The sequence below is a fragment of the Myxine glutinosa genome, chromosome 13, assembly GCF_964187855.1.
Source record: "Myxine glutinosa chromosome 13, kmMyxGlut1.1, whole genome shotgun sequence".
Classification (NCBI taxonomy): Eukaryota; Metazoa; Chordata; class Myxini; order Myxiniformes; family Myxinidae; genus Myxine; species Myxine glutinosa.
Window position 1 is genome coordinate 48,795,394 of NC_136273.1, and position 23,005 is coordinate 48,818,398.

The following is a 23,005-nucleotide window of genomic DNA, read 5'->3' on the forward strand; positions in this document are numbered from 1 at the left end:
ACTAAATGTCTGAGGTTTAAATAAGACAGGTTCCTCCAAGATCCTCTCTGACGATGTTCTAATCATTTGCACCTGAGCTGGTGCACCTGATTCTAATTTTAGGTATTTGAAGTACTGATAAATGTCGGGGTGTACTTACTTTTTCCACATGCAAAATTTGCATTTATGTTTATTTAAATTATACAATGGACTACAAAATGTAAATGTTACATGATATTTGTTATATTATATCACCTTTATCTATCAATATTGTTGAAATGAAGATCAAATAGCTGTATGTTGAAATATGTTGAAAAAGTCTAAACTTTACATGGTAGTCAGGTTCACTATGTTTTTTTGTTCAAAATCATGGTAGATTAGCAAACCTATACATTTTTGGAAACGTTATTACATGGAAAATCTGAAAATCAATGTCTACATTTGCCAATTCCGACCAATTCGATTCGACCAATTCGACCAATCGACCAATTCCATTCGACCAATTCGACCATTCGACCATTCGATCAATCGCTTCGATCGACCATTCGACCAATTCGATCGATTCGATTCGATTCATCGAATTTCGATTCGATCGACCATTCGACCAATTCGATTTGCCAATCAATTTGACCAACCTTTGCTTGTGTGGAACGGACTGTGAAAACGATGCGGACTATATTGTCGGATACGACACACAGGACAGTGATGACGAACTCTAAATGGCATATTCTGTAATCGTGTATGTTTGATGCCATTGACTGCCTGTGTATATTTTGTCATTGACTGCCTGTGTAGATGTGAAGTTATACTGACTGCATGTGTATATATATGATTTTGCTGACTGCCTGTGTATGTTTGGTGATATGAATTATTGTGACACATTTTGATGTTATTAACTGCCTGTACAAAATGATAACATGTATTTGATTATGCAACTTATCGCGAATATAAAGACAGTATTTTGCAATTCAAAACCTTTGATTCGTGTCTTACCATTCCCCATAGCACTAATTTGATACTTTCATTGGATTCCTTGTCCCTGAAAATATAGGTTTAGTATATTTTAATAAGTTTTTAGGGTAATTAGAGGCAGAAATAGAACAAAATATGTATTTTACAGTGGCCATTTTGAAAATCTAAAATGGCCGCCATACAGGTATCTCTCCAAATGTAAACATTGATTTTTAGTTTCCTTATGCTATAACCTTTCCAAAAATGTATAAGTTTGCTAATCTACCATGATTTTGAACGAAATATAATTTATTGACATAGTGAACCTGACTATGGGGTGTACTTACTTTTTCACGTGACTGTATAATGGGGCAAGTGTTTCTATATATGTATGTGTGTATGTCTGCTCTTCACCCATTGGTTTGACTGCTGACCTGACTCCACCCACAAATGTAACCTGAAATACTTAACCTAAAGTACACAGAGGACCCAAAAGACCCCCTCCACCCATCCCCCCCGAGGACCCAAAATACTGAGAAGACCCCAAGAACCCAAAATACCCCAAGGACCCCAAATACCCCAAAAGATCCTGAAGACCTAAAATACCTCAAATAATGAAAATACCAAAAAGACCGAAAAGATCCCGAAGACCCAAAATGCCCCAAAGACCCAAAAGGCCCCGAAGATCCAAAGGGCCCAGAGACCTAAAAGACCCCAAAGACTCAAAATACCCCAAAGCCTCGAAATACCCCAAAGACTGAAAAGACCCCGAAGACCCAAAAGGCCCCGAAGACCCAAAAGGCCCCAAATACCTTAAATACCCCAAATACTCAAAAGACCCCAAAGACCCAGAAGACCCCAAAGACTGAAAAGACCTCGAAGACCTAAAAGACCCCAACAACTGAAAAGACCCAAAATACCCCAAAGACCCAAAAGGCCCCAAAGACCCAAAAGGCCCCAAAGACCTAAAAGACTGAAAAGACCCAAAAGGCCTGAACACCAAAAAGACCCAGAATACCCCAAAGACTGAAAAGACCCTGAAGACCCAAAAGGACCCCAAGACACAAAAGACCCCAAAGATCTAAAAGACCTCAAAGACTGAAAAGACCTAAAAGACCCCAAAGACTGAAAATACCCAAAGACCCCCAAAAACCCGAACACCAAAAAGACTCCGAAGACCCAAAAGGTTCCAAAGAGCCAAAATAACCCCGAAGACCCAAAACAACCCGAAGACCCAAAACAACCAGAAGACCCAAAACACCCCGAAGCCCTAAAAGACCACAAAGACTTAAAAGACCCAAAACTCCTAAAATACCCCAAAGACTGAAAAGACCCAAAAGACCCAAAATACCCCCAAGACTCAAAAGACCCCAAAGACTGAGAAGACCCAAAAGACCCCAAAGACCCAAAAGGCCCTGAAGACCCAGAAGACCCAAAATACCCTGAAGACCTAAAATACCCCAAAGACCTAAAATACCCCAAAGACTGAAAAGACCCTGAAGACCCAAAATACCCTGAAGACCCAAAATACCTCGAAGAACCCAAAGACTGAATATACCTAAAATACCCCAAAGACCCAAAATACCCCAATGACTGAAAATACCTAAAAGACCCAAAAGACCCCAAATACCGAAAAGACTTCCGCAGCTCAATTCCGCAGCTCAAATTCATCCGCAGCTCAATGGAATACTGTTCTCCCCTATGGGCCGGTGCTCCTGCCTCACACCTAGCTCGGCTTCACGCTGTTGAAACCAAAGCTTTCAGAATTATTGGAATCTCCCGCGATGAAGCTATCTCTGAGGGCCTTTCACTCACTCACCGCAGGCAGGTAGGTGGTCTTTCTGTGTTCTACCGACTCCTCTCCGGCCTTGCACCCCCAGCTCTCTCTGTGCTCTGTCCCCCAAATATTCCTACAGGTCGCACAAGATCTGCCAGCAACCCTCTGATGGTTAAACTGCCGAAATCTCGGCTCTCTGCTCACCTTCACTCTTTCATTCTTCTTTTCTCCCGCCTCTGGAACAAACTCCCTCACTCCCTTCAATCCCACTCCTCCCTCCAGGTCTTTAAAACAGCTGTTCACCACCATCTCTTATCTTCCCCCATCCAAAACCTTGATCTTTTCTACCCCCGCTAATTCACCCCAGATCCACCTTGTTTGAAATTCCAACTTCTTTCCTGGAAGTCCTGGCAGTGTCCATATGTTTTATACCTCTCCCACCGCCCCCTTCCCACGCCCCCCCCCCCCCCCCCAAAGCCCTCGCCCTCTCTCAGATCTCTCGATGTCTCCATGTCTCTCGGTCTCTCGGTCCCTGCTCTCAAATGTTGTGTTTGTGTCCTTCCCCCTCTCTCCCCATCTTGTCTACCGCTCCCTATGTTATATGTTTTATGTGTCGGTTTGTCTTTCTGTGTGATTAATGTTCGCTCTTTCACGAGCCTCGATCTTGTATACAAAAAAAAAAAAAAAAAAAAAAGACCCCAAAGAAGGAAAATACCCAAAATACCCACAAAGACCCGAACACCGAAAAGACCCAAAATACTGAAAAGACACCGAAGACCCAAAAGACCCTTAAAGGGGAACCCAAATGTCAATTATTTTTCTTCTGAAAACCATTGACAATCAATTACAGTCGAATTTGAAGGGGACTTTAATTTATTTGTGAATCACAAAGTGCTGAAAAAAGCCCTAGAGTGTCATTTTCGAGTTTGCCAGGACATCACATTGTGAATTCACTGTGATCCTACTGGCGACAGTACATAGAGACAGTGCATTCCGAGCTGCTTGGATTCCGATAATGATTTGGGATGTTGGAGGGGGCTGGGTGTGTGGGTTGGTCGTGGGTATTGTTAGTTATGGTGATAGTTGTAGGGGGATGATGAGGGCATTGTGGAGGGGCGGGGGGGGGGGGGGGAGGGTATCGGTTGGCTGTGGGTACTGTTAGCTAGGCTGGTGGTTGATGGTTTGTTTGGTTTTTTGGAGAAATTGGGATGCCTCAAAAGCCAAGGCCACCTAAGTTGAACAGAGAGATGGTGTGGGATGGTCATGAGTATTGTTAGCTAGGGTGATGGTTGATAGCGGATTGTGAGAGGATGGTGGAGGGGAGGAAAGAGGGTGTAGTGGGGTTGTCGTGGGTATTGTTAGCTAGGGTGATGGTTGAAGGGGGATTTTGAGGAGATGGTGGAGGGGAGGGTGGCGGGGAGATGTGAGGGTTGTCATGGGTATTGCTAGCTCGGGTGACGGTTGAAGGGGGATTTTGAGGAGATGGTTGGGAGGAGGTTGGGGAGGGGGGGGGAGTTGTGGGGTTGTCGTGGGTATTGTTAGCTCAGGTAACGGTTGAAGGGGGATTTTGAAGGGAGGGTGGGGGTGAGGTATGGGGTGTTGTGGGTATTGCTAGCTCGGGTGATGGTTGAAGAGGGATTTTGAGGAGATGGTGCAAGGGAGAGGAGGGGGGGAAGAGGTGAGTGTGGTTTGGTCATGGGCATTGTTAGCTAGGGTGACGGTTGTTGTCTGTTTTTCTGGAAAATTGAGATGCCTCAAAAACCAAGGCCACCTAAGTTGAACCAATATTACCAAATATTAAGCAATATTACCAAAGGAAATCATGAAGAAAGCCAAGTCAAATCAGTTGTATCAGCAGAAAATATCCTCCAATAAGAGATGGCAGAAAATGTGTTGTATGCTTGGAACAAGAACGCCCATAGGGTCGCCCGTAGGGCGGATACTCTCCTAGTAATAACAAGCATTCTGAGTATTGTGCTGCATTACATGTCCCCTACCGGCATTGGGTAGCACTGTCATAGAAGACAGTATTATGACTTAAGGTGGGTTTTCACGGGACACGCGAACGGTTCGCGAAGGATGCGAATGTCGAAAAAATGGCAAAGTCCAACATTCGGATTTTAGGCTCCAAAAGTTCGCCAAACATGCGCGGGGGTTCGGAAGCGTCGGCAATTGTTCGCAGGAGTCGTTTTTTGTTCGGCGGGTATTTCAAACATTTTTGTGGAGGGGTGGGGGGGGGGGGGGAGAGGGTATCGGTTGGCTGTGGGTACTGTTAGCTAGGCTGGTGGTTGATGGTTTGTTTGGTTTTTTGGAGAAATTGGGATGCCTCAAAAGCCAAGGCCACCTAAGTTGAACAGAGAGATGGTGTGGGATGGTCATGAGTATTGTTAGCTAGGGTGATGGTTGATAGCGGATTGTGAGAGGATGGTGGAGGGGAGGAAAGAGGGTGTAGTGGGGTTGTCGTGGGTATTGTTAGCTAGGGTGACGGTTGAAGGGGGATTTTGAGGAGATGGTGGAGGGGAGGTGGCGGGGAGATGTGGGGGTTGTCATGGGTATTGCTAGCTCGGGTGACGGTTGAAGGGGGATTTTGAGGAGATGGTTGGGAGGAGGTTGGGGGGGGGGGGGGGAGTTGTGGGGTTGTCGTGGGTATTGTTAGCTCAGGTAACGGTTGAAGGGGGATTTTGAAGGGAGGGTGGGGGGAGGTATGGGGTGTTATTTCAAACATTTTTGAAATACCCGCCGAACAAAAAACGACTCCTGCGAACAATTGCCGACGCTTCCGAACCCCCGCGCATGTTTGGCGAACTTTTGGAGCCTAAAATACGAATGTTGGACTTTGCCATTTTTTTCGACATTCGCATCCTTCGCGAACCGTTCGCGTGTCCCGTGAAAATCCACCTTAACCGCACTCCAAATTATAGTCCGGAAAACTGTTGGAGAAATTCCCAAAGTTCAAAGTGCCATAACTTTGTCAAAAATGATCGAAACGTCGTGAAGTTCGAACTTGATCTGTAACTTAACATGAGGAAACCATGTGCCAAGTTTGAAATAATTAGCGTTAAGAGTTTAGAAAAAAAAGTCCGGAAAGCTGTTCTTTGCGTGACGGACTGACAGACTGACAGACGGAGGGACGGAGTGCAAACCTATAGTCCCCTATGGTGTACACCGGTAGGGGACTAATAACAATAATAACCATTCCAGGCACATAGCAGCTGCCGAGGAAGTTTCAATGGCCAAAGAGTACAATCATGGATGGGTCGCCATGCCGACGCAGGCTACTCGAATGGCTTATTTTCCAGTAAGTTGCTACCGTACTCATTTTTCCAACCTCGAAAGGATGACAGACTGAAACAAGAATGGCACTCAGTAGAGAGCATACCTCCACCTGGTTGGCCATATCACTCGATTGTGAACAATCACTTAAAAATTAAATAACTCTCATATCCGAATCCATATTCAGATCTTCACCAAAATCGAATCGATTCTTCCTTGTCAGACACCCAACCAGTCCACGAAATTTCGTCCATATCCATCCATAACTTTTTGAGATATCCTGCTATGTATCGTTGTTGGCCCTATCTCTCAATGGTGAAGAATCACTTAAAGAATTAAATAATTCTCATATCCGAATCCATATTCAGATATTCACCAAAATCGAATGTATTTGTCCTTGTCAGACAACCAACGGTTCCACCAAGTTTCGTCCATATCCGTCCACAACGTTTTGAGATATCCTGCTATGTATCGGTTTTGGCCCTATCACCCAATGGTGAAGAATCCCTTCAAAAATTCCAGTAGCCGGATCCGATCCGGATCTTCACCAAAATATAATCATTTCGTCCGTGTCACATACGCAACAACTCTGCCAAATTTCGTCTGAATCCGTCTACAACTTTTTGAGATATTTTGTTCACAGACAAACGGCCAGACAAACAGATGAAAAATCGGTCAGAGACCGAGGACTTGCCGGAATGTACTTTTTTTGAATCGGCCATTTTGGATCAAAATGGCGGGAAATCTATACATGTATATACGCTAAGCAATGAAAGGTAACTGAGTAAGTGTATGCATATCTCTTGTCCTTTCAGAGTTATAGTGGTTTGAAATATATTTTCAATGAAAACTTGTCCCCCTGACTTTTGATGACCCCCAAAAAATAATTAAAACTAAGCATTTTTGACCATTTTATGCCACATGTTATTTTTCGGGAATTGAATAATGAACATTTTGGTGTTCAGTTGGTTAGAAGGGAATCGGATAATGTTTGACAGAGTTATTAGAAGAAAAAAGCAATTTTTGACCTTGAGTTTGACCGTTGAAGGTCACTCAAGGTCAAAGGTCATGGTGCCAAATGAAATGTCGTATGTGACTTCCCATTTGTCAGTAACAGTAAGTGTATGCATATCTCTTGTACTTTTAGAGTTATAGTGGTTTGAAATATATTTTAAATGAAAACTCGACCCCCCTGATTTCACGTTTTGGGTGACCTTGAGCTTGACCTTGGGCCTAAAGAGTTAAAAATTGGGCACAGTCTATTCCAGGGCAAGGCAAATATGTGTGTAAAGTATGGCGATGCTATGTGCACCGATGTAGACGTAGTACTGCGCACAAACAGACAGACAGACAGACAGACAGAGAGACAAACCAACCAACCAACATACTTGCCGGAACAAATAGACAGGGGTGAAAACATAACCTCCACCCACCTTTGGTGGCGGAGGTAACTACCCACCTGGACCTAGTTCAACAGCACAACAGGGGCTCAAACTCCAGACCTTAAGGTCTTAAGCCAGCCACCTTAACCGTTAAACCAACACCAGTGCTAGAGTGGTAATGTACCATGACAATTAGAAGAGTAACATGCGAATGAAAATAACAGGCAAATATCAGTCTTTTAAAATGAGAATGCAAATTGTAGTTTCTTTTCCTCGAAAGCAAAGAACAAATCATGGCAACGGTTCGCTAACAAACCTTACTACATGCCAGTATATAACCTTATACCAGCACTCTGTCATCGGCAGTCCTTAAAACACGGAGATTAAGTGTGGCCACGACCTTCTGGATGCGATTGAACGACTTGTGGGCCCCTAGATGTATATACAACAGATGTACGCATGTACAACATGCGAAGATGTTGTACATCTTCTGGGAAATGCGATGCACAAGCTGTGCTTTGGAATTGGGTGGGAAGGTGATGAGGACTGGGTTGGCAAAAATTGTGTACATTTCCTTGGAAGCCATGTCACCCCAATTCCCAATCATCTCATTCCTTACTCTTCTTCCAGAAACAGATAGTAGGAAGGAAAGCCAGGTGGAAAGGTGAAGCGCCTCTGACATGAATTATTTGCAACCACAGTGTTCTGGGCAATGCCACACCTGATGCCTCCAATGTTTACCCCAGAGGTTTGCCCGTCAACACAACCCAAGCCTACAAGACATGTGCAATCTTGCACAATCCTGAACAGAAAGTGTAGGACTAATTATAACATACAGTCCCTCTGGTTGACATGAAAAATAACCAGAGAATATAAACACGTTGTACAAAGCTTGTTACAAAAGCTAGGCAGTCGAAGCGCAGACGCTAATCTGGACTAGATCCTCTGGGTCGTACCTGAAAGGAACAACATGTTTAGATTAACATGTGTAAGTGCAGGTTAATCAGAGCCTCTTGTATGTAAATATATCTGAGAGTGTAGTGTATGATCAAATTATAATTGGTATTGACACACAAAGTGGGTCACAATATGTACGTGACAGTTGTGTGAACATGTCCGTAGAGGTGTGACAATATAATGTATTGGATAATATTGATCGTTGAGGTCATTTAAGAAACCACTTGGTTCTTGCTAATCCATATGGTGTTGAAATGTTGAAATTCTGCTTTTTTTAATTATTATTTTTGTATACAAGATCGAGGCTCGTGTAAGAGCTAACATTAATCAAAAAAGACAAACTGACACATAAAACATAAGATAAAGGGAGCGGGAGACAAGATCGGGAGAGAGAGGGAAGCACACAAGTACACATTTGAGAGCAGGGACATCGGGAGATCTGTGGGAGGGAGAGCGCTTGGGGGGAGGAGGCATGGAAATTAAGTAAAAACATGTACACTGCAGGATTTCCAGGAAAGAAGTCGGAATTTCAAAAAATTGGATCTGGGCTGAATTAACGGAGGTAGAAAAGATCAAGGTTTTGGATGGGGGAAGATAAGAGATGGTGGTGAACAGCTGTTTTAAAGACCTGGAGGGAGTAGTGGGGTTGAAGAGAGTGAGGGAGTTTGTTCCAGAGGAAGGAAAAGAGGAATGAAAGAGTGAAGGTGAGCAGAGAGTCTAGATTTTGGCAGTTTCACCATAAGAGTGTTGCAGCCAGCTCTTGTGCGACCTGTTGGATTATTTGGGGGACAGAGCACAGACAGAGCTGGGGGGAACAAGGCCGGAGAGGAGTCGGTAGAAGACAGAAAGACCACCAACCTGCCTGCGGTGAGTGAGTGAAAGGCCCTCAGAGTTAGCTTCATCGCAGGAATTCTTCAATCATTGCTGTGAAATGATTTAGGCGTACCAGCCTCATCTTGAAACAACCACACCTTATCTAATATATTGTTACGGCCCGTGGATGAGGATGTTGGTTTGCCGAGCGGATGGCACCGTGGCCTAACAGTTACCCCGATTAACCCGATCCCCGAACGTTGGCCGGATCGCGCCACAGATATTCAATAGGGAAAAGACTAAGGCGACACGGATGTGAAGAAAAAGCAGACAAAAAGGTTGGAAATACGAATATAATTTATTTCTATTTACACCCAAAAATAACCAAGGAGAAGGAAAGATAAGAAAATAATATACAGAAGATTTTAGAGACACAGTGCAACGCTAGCTTATACGAGCTTAATTCACTACCCAGGGACAAAACAAACAGAACAAACTCACGTACACCAAAAGGATGGAAAGGCAGGAGGTGGATGGCTGGAGGGAGAGGAAAGTCCAAGGGGTCCTGCAGCACGATCGGCGCGTTTAGCAGCCGCCGTTCCTTCGCGGCCCTGCTCAAAACCGCCGTCCAGGCCCCAAGCGGCTGTTGAGTGTTGTTGCTGCTGTGGCCGCCGCTGCTGCTGCTGCTGTGGACGTCGCGTGCTTTGCCAGGACTACAACAGGCTTTGTGCTTCCCTGGATGATGATCTCCTTAATGTTCTCTATGTTCTTTTGCTCACATGCCAGCCTCGGACTCTGCTCGGAAAGGCACCAGCTCAGGAACAAACATCGGCCTACTTGATCAGCCGTTGCTGTGTACAAAGCTTCCTTGGGTGATCTCAATGTACCCTCGCAGTTGGTTCTCTTACAGATGGTTCTCTCTGGATGATCTTTTTACACAACTCAGCAACTACTCCACTCAACAGCATCCTTGCGCGCGCGCTTTTATAGCGCCTCCGGCGATCAAGCCGCCGGCCTTCAGGACACGCCCATCGGTGTGCTCACCTCGGCCCTGGTTGGTCACGCGACCCTCTGGCTCCGCCCTTGATGACGACGGGCGGGCACGCCTTTCTTCCCCGACCCGAGCACATGTTCAATGGTGGTTTTGGAGGGGATGTAACTGGCAATCGAGGCTTGGCAATGATGAAAGGCAATGAATGTTTTGGGAGTGGGAATGGGGAATGAAAGGAATCTACTCTATTTCACTTGGTGCAATGGAGTGTCATCTTAATGGGAGACAAGGCCTTACCCTAATACACATAATAAAGATATAACTATCAACCAGGAGGAAATCTATGATTGGCTGACGTGTATGCTTTATGGACTAATTACGGGAACGCCCTTTGACCTTTATACAACACTGGAGGCAGGAGGGTCCAGAATAAGCAATAATTCATAACAATTTACAATACAATACAACACAATAAAAAAACACAATCCTCATTTCCACAACAATATAAAGCTCATTCTAACCACACACTGACTGATATTAATGTTCGGTACCTTCCGGGTGACATAGAATGCTGAAATTTGGCGTGCCGACGGACATCGAAGCCGGCACACCGGGGAAAGGTACAGAACCGATGGAAAACGTCCATAAATGAAAATATCCGAAAATAAGTGCAGCCGTGTTGTGCTCACTGCAGGTGAGTGGCCTGAGACGATGTGTATCCCTCCTTGTACAAACCTCAAATGACATCTAGCATTTGAAAATTGTAATTTATATAACTGTAAACTGTGAAGTAAAAACGTCAATGAATATTTACGTAAAAACCATAAACGTGTCTGTAAACTAAATAAATAAATAAACCGAAATTGACAACTTGCAGGAGGTTGGTGATGTTTGCATATAATCATAAAGTTTCTATTTATTATGTGCATACGTACGAAGCACGCACGGTTTGTTATTGCAGTAGTAATGTTATAAACCTCACTTTTCAGCTTAACCAAAAGACTTCCCAAAAATCAGATTGCTGGAACAGGCAGGACAGTAGCCTACATTTTAAGCCCCTTCACCACTTCCTTTCAAGTTTATTTCCATTTCTCTCATTTTTTCAAGTTTCAAGTTTACTTTATTTCCATTTCTCTCATTTTTCAAGTTTCAAGTTTACTTTATTTCCATTTCTCTCATTTTTCAAGTTTCAAGTTTACTTTATTTCCATTTCTCTCATTTTTCAAGTTTCAAGTTTACTTTATTTCCATTTCTCTCATTTTTCAAGTTTCAAGTTTACTTTATTTCCATTTCTCTCATTTTTCAAGTTTGAAGTTTACTTTATTTCCATTTCTCTCATTTTTCAAGTTTCAAGTTTACTTTATTTCCATTTCTCTCATTTTTCAAGTTTCAAGTTTACTTTATTTCCATTTCTCTCATTTTTCAAGTTTTAAGTTTACTTTATTTCCATTTCTCTCATTTTTCAAGTTTCAAGTTTACTTTATTTCCATTTCTCTCATTTTTCAAGTTTCAAGTTTACTTTATTTCCATTTCTCTCATTTTTCAAGTTTCAAGTTTACTTAATTTCCATTTCTCTCATTTTTCAAGTTTCAAGTTTACTTTATTTCCATTTCTCTCATTTTTCAAGTTTCAAGTTTACTTTATTTCCATTTCTCTCATTTTTCAAGTTTCAAGTTTACTTTATTTCCATTTCTCTCATTTTTCAAGTTTCAAGTTTACTTTATTTCCATTTCTCTCATTTTTCAAGTTTCAAGTTTACTTTATTTCTATTTCTCTCATTTTTCAAGTTTCAAGTTTACTTTATTTCCATTTCTCACAGTCTTTCCTGAAGTTGGAGAGTTATTGTCGCCACTCTGTAAAATTTACGAATTCCTCTCCAAATCACCCTCAGTCTAATATCAGGCCTTACCAGCCAGTTTGCAAAAGACTTTGGTCAAAAACTTTTCATGGCTCACACTGCAAGAAGGTGGGAATAATTTGGGCTGTTTAAAGAAATAGTAGTAACAGGAGTGTGAACATTCATGATCGTGTTGTTGGGTGACAGTCACCCCTCTCCGTTTGCCCTCAGTCCCCTGTAATCCTCTCCTTTGTCCAAGTGATATATCCACTATATAATCCTGCACTTTCATACCAGAGGACATTTTGACTGGTATAGCAGACACTTTCAAATGAACAACGTTCAGTACACTTTTCGATATACAATATCTACATATACAGTATAGACATATAGCATGATATACAGCACCTTCAGAAAGTATTCACACCCCTTAACCTTTTTCACATTTTATTGTGTTACACCCTGAATAAAACATGGATTGAATTGAGATTTTGTTTTGTCACTGATCTATACATAATACCCCATAATGTTAAAGTGGCATTGTGTTTTTAGAAAATTTGACAATTCTATTTTTTATAATGCCAAGAAATCCTACAATACCAAGGTTTAGCTTTTAGAAGAAAAAAAAGGATTCTGCTTTACTTTGCACCGTCCATTGTCCTTTCTATCCTGACAAGCTTGCCAGTCCCTACTGATGAAAAGCAGCCCCTTAACATGATGCTTCCACCACCACACTTAACAGTAGGGATAGTGTTGACTGGGTGATGTGAGTGATAGGCTTGTGCCAGAAGTTCCAAAGTTCACTTTGAATTTAGAACAAAAAGTTCAATTTTTGTCTCGTCTGACCACAAAACATTTCTCCACATGCTTGCAGCATCCTCAAGATGCTTTTACACAAAATCCATATGAACTTTTAGCTGCGTCTTTTTCAATAATGGCTTCTTTATTGCCAGTTGTCCATAGAGGTCAGCTTTGTGAAGGGAACGGTATATCGTTGACTGATGAACACGATTCATCGGACATAGAGTCTTGCAGATCTTTCAAAGTCATTGTTGGATTTACAATGACATCCAGAACCAGTTTCCTGCTTACCTGGCTGCTGAGTTTGGATGGGCGATCTGATCTGGGTAGAGTCTGTGTCTTATGATACGTCTTCCACTTCTTAAAGATTGATTTCACCATACTCAAAAGGGATAATGAGTGACTTTGAGGTCTTCTTATAACCCTCTCCTGAACGATGCTTCTTCACCATTTTATGTCCGACTTCTTTGGAAAGCTCCTTGGTCTTCATGTTTGCGTTGTTAGTTGACCAAGTGAGTTGCACTTTAAAACTCCTTAGATAAGTGGGGGAGTTAAATTTTCAGGTTAAACCACTGATTCAATAAAGGTGAACCCTATTGCACTTATTTTGTAACCTTTCAAACAAATAATCAAAGCGTCATGAAATAAACTCAGGTGGAATAGGATCAAATTTTTATGAAAGCTTTGGAGGAGGGTGAATGCTTTTCCAGGCCTCTGTATATATGATATACTATAACTGCTTGAAAGGTTAGATACTTTAGGTGTTTGCATGGAGGGCCCCACAGCAATGTATGTGCCGACCCTCAGACATAAGTTAAACCGGGTGTCCCATCTGCCAACATTGGTTGGTGGACGTTACGTTGAAGATCCAACTTTGTCCTTCACGAAGAGTAGGTGAGTTAACGCCGGCATGCTGAACAAATTACAGATTCCTACCTTGACAGTGGGTAGCAAGTAATCTTGTCACCTTGGAGGTTCCTTGACACCAAGTTAGACTGTTTGCTCTCTCAAGAGTGTGATGCATTTATCATATCAGTTTTAGAATAATGCATTTACCATGAAAAAGATCAACCATATTCCCAAATGCCGATCTTGGTGAGTCCTTATAAGATGTCGCATCATGTAGGAAGGATATATTTTTGTGTCTGCACAGGAATGTCTGCCACCAAATGGTGCTTTGTGAGCAAAGGTTTTTGGGCCGAATGGAATTCTATCCTGAACGAGAACAATTCATAAGAATGATTCATTCCATGGCTGTGCCATGTGCTCAAGGTGACGCCATCTCATGATGGTTCAGCCAGTGATAGATACCCTCGCAGAGGGAACAAATTGCTTGCAATGAATAGCTGTCGCTTCCTAGGGCCACAATTAGCACTGAAAATGGCGGAAATGCTGGGCCTGCGGCCCCACGGGATGAGAATGATTGTGACTCGAGGCTGAAAACAACGGGCTGCGTCTTGGCCTAAGTAATGGCTGCTTTATGAGCAACATTGTGCCTCAAATGTGAGGGCTCTGGACCGTTCTGGAGTATATTTATTTTCACACTCGTGCGTTCGTGGCACGGCGAATGGGAAACGAGCCCAAAGTTTAATGCAGCTGTCACTTTAAATTGGGCCACGTAAATTAAGTGGTCCTGTTAGATTTTGCAGTAAGTGAGCTTGCATTCAAGGAGGGGAGATTAGCGGGTTACGAGTGTTTTCAAGTGGCCAGACTTTCGAAGGCATCCAAAAGTACTCGGGCCTCGTAATCCTCATGTATTGCCTGGCAAATTTGTAAGGGTGAGTTCAATCTTAGTGATGAGACTGACAAATTACTAAAATTATAATGGCACCATTTTACTGCCAAAAAATGTTCTCGTGCTTGGAGTGTTATGGGTATTCTTTCATTTTATGTTATGGTTATGTTATGGGTATTATTACAAGGCTTTCATCCGCAGCTCTATGGAATACTGCTCTCCCCTCTGGTCTGGTGCTCCTGCCTCACACCTAGCCCGTCTTCATGCTGTTGAAACCAAAGCGTTCAGAATCATTGGAATCTCCCGCGATGAAGCTAACTCCAAGGGCCTTTCACTCACTCACCGCAGGCAGGTTGGTGGTCTTTCCGTCTTCTACCGACTCCTCTCTGGTCTTGCCCCCCCCAGCCCTCTCTGGGCTCTGTCCCCCAAATATTCCTACAGGTCGCACAAGATCTGCCTGCAACCCTCTTATGGTTAAACTGCCAAAATCAAGACTCTCTGCTCACCTTCACTCCTTCATTCCTCTTTTCTCCCGCCTCTGGAACAAACTCCCTCACTCTCTTCAATCCCACTGCACCCTCCAGGTCTTTAAAACAGCTGTTCACCACCATCTCTTATCCTCCCCCATCCAAAACCTTGATATTTTCTACCCCCGCTAATTTCGGTCCCCTTGTGTTTTATACCTCTCCCCCCCGCCCTCCCCCTCCCACGCCTCCTGCCCCCAAGCCCTCTCCCTCCCACACTTCTCCCTGCTCTCAAATGTTGTGGTTGTGTGCTTCCCCTTCTCTCCCCATCTTGTCTTCCGCTCCCTCTTTTTGTGTGTTTTGTTTGTCTGGTTGATTTGTTTGTGAAATAAATGTTAGCTCTTTCACGAGCCTCGATTCAGTATACAAACAATTAAAAAAAAAAAAAAAAATTCAAAACTCCTAACGTCACAAACCTCAACAACGATGGTAACTAGAGCAATGCGCCTGCGTCGCAAATATGCCTCAGCTTAGCCCCTGCCTGTGACAACAGGTATATACCTGTTGCCCTTGTTGACTGTTCTAAAAATAAACAAGTTTGATTTAAATCCCTCCATCTGTTCTCAAGTATCACATTTTTCACCAGCCATGACAGGTTTCACATCGATCGTTGAAGTGGTTTCAGAGAAGGGTTTTTTTTGACATCGGCTTTCAAGCTAATATGGCTGCCAAACCACGTGACTTTTTTTTTTGTTGTATGCAGAATCGAGGCTCGTGAAAGAGCTAACATTCATCACACAAACAAATCAAACAGACAAACAAAATATATAAAAAGAGGGAGCGGTAGACAAGATGGGAAGAGAAAGGGAAGCACACAAACACAACATTTGAGAGCAGGGACATCGGGAGATGTGTGGGAGGGAGAGGGCTTAGGGGGAAGAGGCGTGGGAAGGGGGGGGGGGGTGGGGGTGGGAGAAGTATAAAACACAAGGACACCAAGGACTTCCAGGAAAGAAGTTGGTATTTCAAAAAAGTGGATATGACATCAAAATTGTACACTCTGCATATGTATGGGTAGGGGATCACTTTTTGACGTTTCTTGTTGATCGGATAAGGTTCCTTTCTTTCTATCCAATATGGCTGCCAAACAACGTGACCTACGATGACATCACTTTCAAACTATATGCAGCACTGGTGTTAGATGACATTTGTAAAGTTTTGCTTCGATAGGGCAAGCCGTTTCTGAGGGATAATTATTTAATATCTTCCTTCAATCCAATATGGCTGCCAAACCATGTGACCTATGATGTCATACATTTAATATTTCAATACAAATGGGTCACAGATCATGTGCATGCAATTTCAGATTTTTAGGATACGGCATTCTATCAAAACATTTATGGCTGGTATACCACTTCACCGATGATGTCATCATTATCATGCTTTTCATCTTCATTGGCAGTACTTGACGATGTGCCAAGTTTCAATTTTTTCCATTCACCGGTTTCCGAGAAATAATTTTTTAATTATTCGCGTTTAATCCAAGATGGCTGCCATACCATCTGACCCATGATGTCACTATTATCATAAAAACATTCTATATAGGTGTCGCTCCTACCCTCAAAGTTTCGTCTCAGTCGGAAATGTGGTTGCTGAGAAAGATGAGGTTTAGCCCGTATGGACGTACGTACGTACGGACAGACAGACGGACAGAGAAACAGATGGACAACCCAAAAACATAATGCCTCTGGCCACCTTTGGGGGCGGAAGCATAACAATGTATCTCCCAAGACAAACGGGATAAAAATCTGAACAGGTTTGCTCTTCTTTGAATCCATCATCATACTAAAATACGCAATTTCATGCCTGTCTGTCTGTCTGTCTGCGATGGATTCGTTTGTTACTTGTCCAATCAACCAGACTTGACAAGAGGACTAAGGGTAACATGGCAGAGGTTGTAGAGACTTCCATTGCCCCCCCCCCCCCTAACTACTCCTCCTCCCCCCACTCCCGAAGGGGATTTTCTGCCTTGGGTGAAATTCATGTTAAGGTGTATATCCGTGTTAAGAGAGCTAATCATGGCGTTTTCCAAGGCCACTTGTAATAACAAAAGTAAAAACAACATTATTTGATAATATCAGAATATTAACGTTATTACAAAATAATATGAATACGAATAATATTTCCCCTCCCCCAAGGGGTTTATTACCCCTTGGACAAACGCTATGTTAACGTGAATAAATGCTCGTAGCTTATCGTGGCATATCATGGGTCACCCCAAAATATTATTATAAACCATAAACACGTATGATTACCTTTTGAAACATTTGCTACTGCTGTAACTTCACAGAGCATCGTCACAAGAGGTCATGTTAGGACCTTGCGATGGCCACAGAAGTGATGGTGAAGACCTGGCAATCCAAACGTTGCGAAAGATTTGAGATTATTTTGTACCACATTTGCATGATGCGCAGGTTGCCAATCCTGCTGGAAATAAATCTCATGGGCCTAGTCCATGTCGTTCAAGTTCAGGTGGGAGGTATTTCTCCAGCACATGCATTAAATAAACATTACAGGTGGTTTATATGGTTCAAGTGAAGGTCTTTCATTGTGCGACGAAACTATGAATAGGAAACTCCCAACTCTGCAGAACGTTTCCGTAATGATTTTTTCGGAATCTGAGATCGGATGTTTTAATGTTTTGAATTCCCAAGTCAACAATTTTTGGTCGTCCGCTGCGCTTGCTGTCAAGTACAGTTCCAGTCTTAAATTCCTTTTTCCCCAAAGATGAAGATTTGATTTTTATGGTGCTGGATTTCCAAAGCGCTCCTCCAAGTCCTCTTGCACCTGTTTCATCGTCTTGTTTCTGTTTCTCCTCTCGTGGTACGACACCACTGATACCAGCCTCTCTTCCACTATAAATGGACTAGTGGCTGCCATCTTGGTTTAATGTATTAATTATTTGTATTATCTGAAAAAAACGAAAACTATAAATACATGGTATAAACAAATTTTGTATAAGCAGCTAAAACCGTGTCCTGGGACTTATGACTCACCCTGAATATACCACACATGACTCTTCCTGTCGCTCTCGTACAGAGTGGGTGCACTCGTACAATAAAGCTGTAGTAACATTTAGTTACCCTGCGCTCGCGAAGCGAAAAGTAGGGTTAGGCATTTGGTTGCGTACGTACGTGTGGCGTACGTGTGTACGTGTGGCGTACGTGCGTACGTATGGTGTGTCTGCATTTTAAAAATCAATCTTCTCGGCAATGGTTGATCCGAATGACACGAAATTTTACCATAGGAGCATCTCCGCCTGTATAACTTTTTTACTTATAATTATGATGTCATAGGCCACGTGGTACGGACGCCATCTTTGAAAAACGTCACACCTCTATATCTCCCAAACGGCTCAATGGAAAAAGTTGAAACAAGGCTCATTGTCAATTACTCCCCATGGGGAATAATATATTTTGATGATGATGTCATCGGCGCCTTCATTATGACGTCATCATTCGACAAGTACAACGCTTGATCTGATCAGTATGAAAAATAATTTTTCCTCTGCAACTGTCATTCGGATGGAAACGAAATTTGTACCATAGGAGCACCTCCTCCTGTAGATTTTTTTTAATGATAACTATGATGTCATAAGTCACGTGGTACAGGCGCCATCTTGGAAAAATCTAAAAACGTTGCACCTTTATATCTCCAAAACTGCCCCACGGAAAACAATTGAAACATGGCTCATTATTAAGTACTTCCCATGGGGAACAATATATATTAATGATGTCATTGGAACCATAATTATGACGTCATAATTCGACAAGTGCAACGCTTGATTTGATCAGTATGATTTTTTTCTCTGCAATTTTTGGTCCGATTGACCCGACATTTTCACCACAGGAGGGCCTCCTCCTGTAGAATATTGTAACGATAATTATGACGGCATAGGTCACGTGGTACAGGCGCCATCTTGGAAAAACTTCACACCTCTATATCTCTGAAACCACTCTATGGAAAAAATTGAAACATGGCTCGTTGTCAAGTACTCCCCATGGGGAATAAGATATGTTAATGATGATGTCATCGGTGCCTTCGTTATGATGTCATAACTCGACAAGTATAACGCTTCATCCTATCTGTATGGATTTTTTTTCTCTGCAACTGTTGGTCTGATGGACACAACATTTTCACCGTAGGAGCGTTTCCTCCTGTCGAGTATTTTAATGATAATTATTACGTCATGGGTCACATGGTACAGGCACCATCTTAGTAAAAACGAAAAACGTTGCACCTCTATATCTCCAAAACCGCTCCATGGAAGAAAATTTAAATGTGGCTCATTGTAAAGAACTCCACATGGGGAATAGGTGTTGTTAACGATGACGTCATTGGTGCCGTAATTATGACGTCATAATTCGACAGGAACAACGCTTAGTCTGATCAGTTTGAAATTCAGAGTGTGATCTATGCAACAATTATATTAGAGAATATAAATTTATGATGTCATCGCTCATGTGGTCTGGCAACCAAATTGGATCAAACAAAAAACCCTTCAAAAACAGAAGAGATGCCTCGCACCAATTTGACTGCTTTCAGCTATTGCTTTTCTTGCTCTTAGAACTTCAATAAGTAACCACGGGAAAAATGACACTTTTGGCCAACAGGTGACATTCTGTATTTAGTTTTTGCACTAACCACCTCACTAATGATTTTCCCCATGGGACCATTTATTTTAATAATTTACCCTCTTTATTCCCCTTCCGCGTGTAACATGTGAGCTAACCCGGTAGAATTAGATGCATTTTAATTATTGTCCTCGCAGTTATTTTTTCTGTGTATTGTTCTGTCATATTGTGACTAATAGGGTTTTTAAGGTGGAATGTGTTGACTTTGTCTCAATGGTGTGGTCGCTGCCATTTGAACCAGCAATAAGTGAAGTTGAGTGTTTTTTTTTAATCGGAGCTACAGATGAAGAGCCCGGTAGCTCCACGCCTTGCCTCTCCCCTTTCCCAACATGCCTCACGTGACGTCAGGATGGCTATCAAGCGGGTGTAATAATGTGATTGTGGTTGTATTGTCTTCTACCTCCAGCAAGCAGTTTGTAACTCCCCAAGGGCAGAGCTTCTATAATTGCAACAATCCGTGTCGACTTCAATTAGCATCACAAATGCTTTCTTTTGGGGCCCAATTGCACCAAGGAAGCAAACGAAAAAAAACCCCATTTTGATTAAAAACAAATAATTTATTATATGCATTGAATAACATAAACAAGATGACAGAATAATAAGTACCCCAAGAAAATCACTAATTATAATTATATTGGCCAGAAGGCTAAACTAAAAGAGTTGGTGGTGAAAGGATTAAAAAAAAAAAACTATATAGCATCTGAAAATGCAAAACCAGTCCGCATCTGTTTGTATTCGGATGTCGTCTTCTTCTTCTTCCATATGATAAAAATAACAAAAACAGTTTAAAAAAAATACAAAATAAAAATTGATGATTTTATGCACCTTTGACATTTGAGCTTTAGATCTATAAAAACAATCAGCTTCTAGCTTTTGATTGGTGAACCAATTCTGTGACCCAATATGCAAATTCTTAAAATTTCAGGTCAATTGGACGAAAATTGACAATTTTATGCAACCTTGACCTTTTGAGCTAAAAACACAATCGACTCCTACCTTTTGATTAGTGAACCAATTCAGTGACCCGATATGCAAATTCTATAAATTTCAGGTCAATTGGGTGAAAATTGGTGATTTTATGCAACCTTCACCTTTGACCTTTTGATCTAAAAGAAAATAATCATCTTCTAGCTTTTCATTCGTGAACCAATTCAGCGACCCAATATACCAATTCGTAAAATTTCAGGTAAATCGGATGAAAATTGACGATTTTATGTGACACATGACCTTAGACCTTTTGACAAAATTAGTAATTTGCCTTCTCCATATTCTCATAAAGCTTTGTTGAAAATTTGATGACAAAACTCAAATGGTAAATTTACAATTGGATGAAAATTGACGATTTTATGTGATGCTGACCTTTGACCATTTGACAAAATTATTAATTTGTCTTCTCTGTATTATCAAAATAAAGCTTTGGTGAAAATTTGATGACAATAGCTGAAATGGTAAAAATTTTCACAGCCCAGACACATACACACACGCACTCCCACACACACACATGCACACACACACATACACATGCACACACACACACACACACACACACACACACACACACACACACACATGCACACACATGCACACACACAGAAACACAGAAGTGATTACAAAACCCCGTCTCCTGCTGTGCACGGGACGGACTAACAACGAGAGGAATCTGGCTTATGGCAGGATGCGGAAAGGAGAAGGATAAGGGAAGCAAGGGTAAGTGTAGGGAAAGATGGTCGTTACCAGACAAGACTGTCTGTAGAACTGCTGTGGCAAATGTCCCATGAACCGCTGGAGCAGTGGAAGACCTCGGAGAGCGACCAAATCTCTCAAAGTGGCAGATGATGCGGTGAGAAAGCCCTATGGCCTTGGCGGTCTTGTAGAAATGGAGGCATCGAGACAGAAACTCTGCCAAACCAAAACCACCACCACTCCCTTCAGACCTGAGCATGCATTATTCTCCTCTCTGAAAGCTGGACACAAACCCTCTCCCTTACACGACGCTATCTCGAATTACCAATAACTTAACTCTTCAAAGTCTCTTAACCAGAATTCTCCCAAACTCGCACTGAAACATTCTGCCCATGAAATTATATCTTCCCATTGTCCACCCACGGTTTCCATTCAAACCAAACCACCAATCCGTGGGTAGGCTCAAGCAACGGAGAGTTTGAAGCAGCCATACATTGGAGGGATAGGGTGGCCACAATATCTTGTCACCCAATGTAGATATTGTGATATTGCCTTTATGTGGCGAGTGTTCATTGGTTTCCTTTTGTTCAAATTGAATGAATGTAAGATGTAACCATGGGTGACACAAGCAATTACACCATTGAACAATGGATAATGGATTGTTGGCCGCGTCTGGGTTAAACAACGGATTTTGTTGGCATTGTCTGGAATAAATAATGGATTTTGTTGGCATTGTCTGGGTTGAACAACGGATTGTTGGCAACGTCTGGGTTAAACAACGGATTGTTCGCAGCGTCTGGGTTAAACAACGGATTGTTCGCAGCGTCTGGGTTAAACAACGGATTGTTGGCAGTGTCTGGGTTAAACAACGGATTGTTGGCAGTGTCTGGGTTCAACAACGGATTGTTGGCAGTGTCTGGGTTCAACAACGGATTGTTGGCAGTGTCTGGGTTCAACAACGGATTGTTGGCAGTGTCTGGGTTCAATAATGGATTGTTGGCAGTGTCTGGGTTAAACAACGGATTGTTGGCAGTGTTTGGGTTAAACAACGGATTGTTGGCAGTGTCTGGGTTCAACAACGGATTGTTGGCAGTGGCTGGGTTCAACAACGGATTGTTGGCAGTGTCTGGGTTAAACAACGGATTGTTGGCAGCGTCTGGGTTCAATAATGGATTGTTGGCAGTGTCTGGGTTCAACAACGGATTGTTGGCAGTGTCTGGGTTCAACAACGGATTGTTGGCAGTGTCTGGGTTCAACCACGGATTGTTGGTAGTGTCTGGGTCCAACAACGGATTGTTGGCAGTGTCTGGGTTCAATAATGGATTGTTGGCAGTGTCTGGGTTCAACAACGGATTGTTGGCAGTGTCTGGGTTCAATAATGGGTTGTTGGCAGTGTCTTGGTTCAACAACGGATTGTTGGCAGTGTCTGGGTCCAACAACGGATTGTTGGCAGTGTCTGGGTTCAACAACGGATTGTTGGCAGTGTCTGGGTTCAACAACGGATTGTTGGCAGTGTCTGGGTTCAACAACGGATTGTTGGCAGTGTCTGGGTTCAACAACGGATTGTTGGCAGTGTCTGGGTTCAATAATGGATTGTTGGCAGTGTCTGGGTTCAACAACGGATTGTTGGCAGTGTCTGGGTTAAACAACGGATTGTTGGCAGCGTCT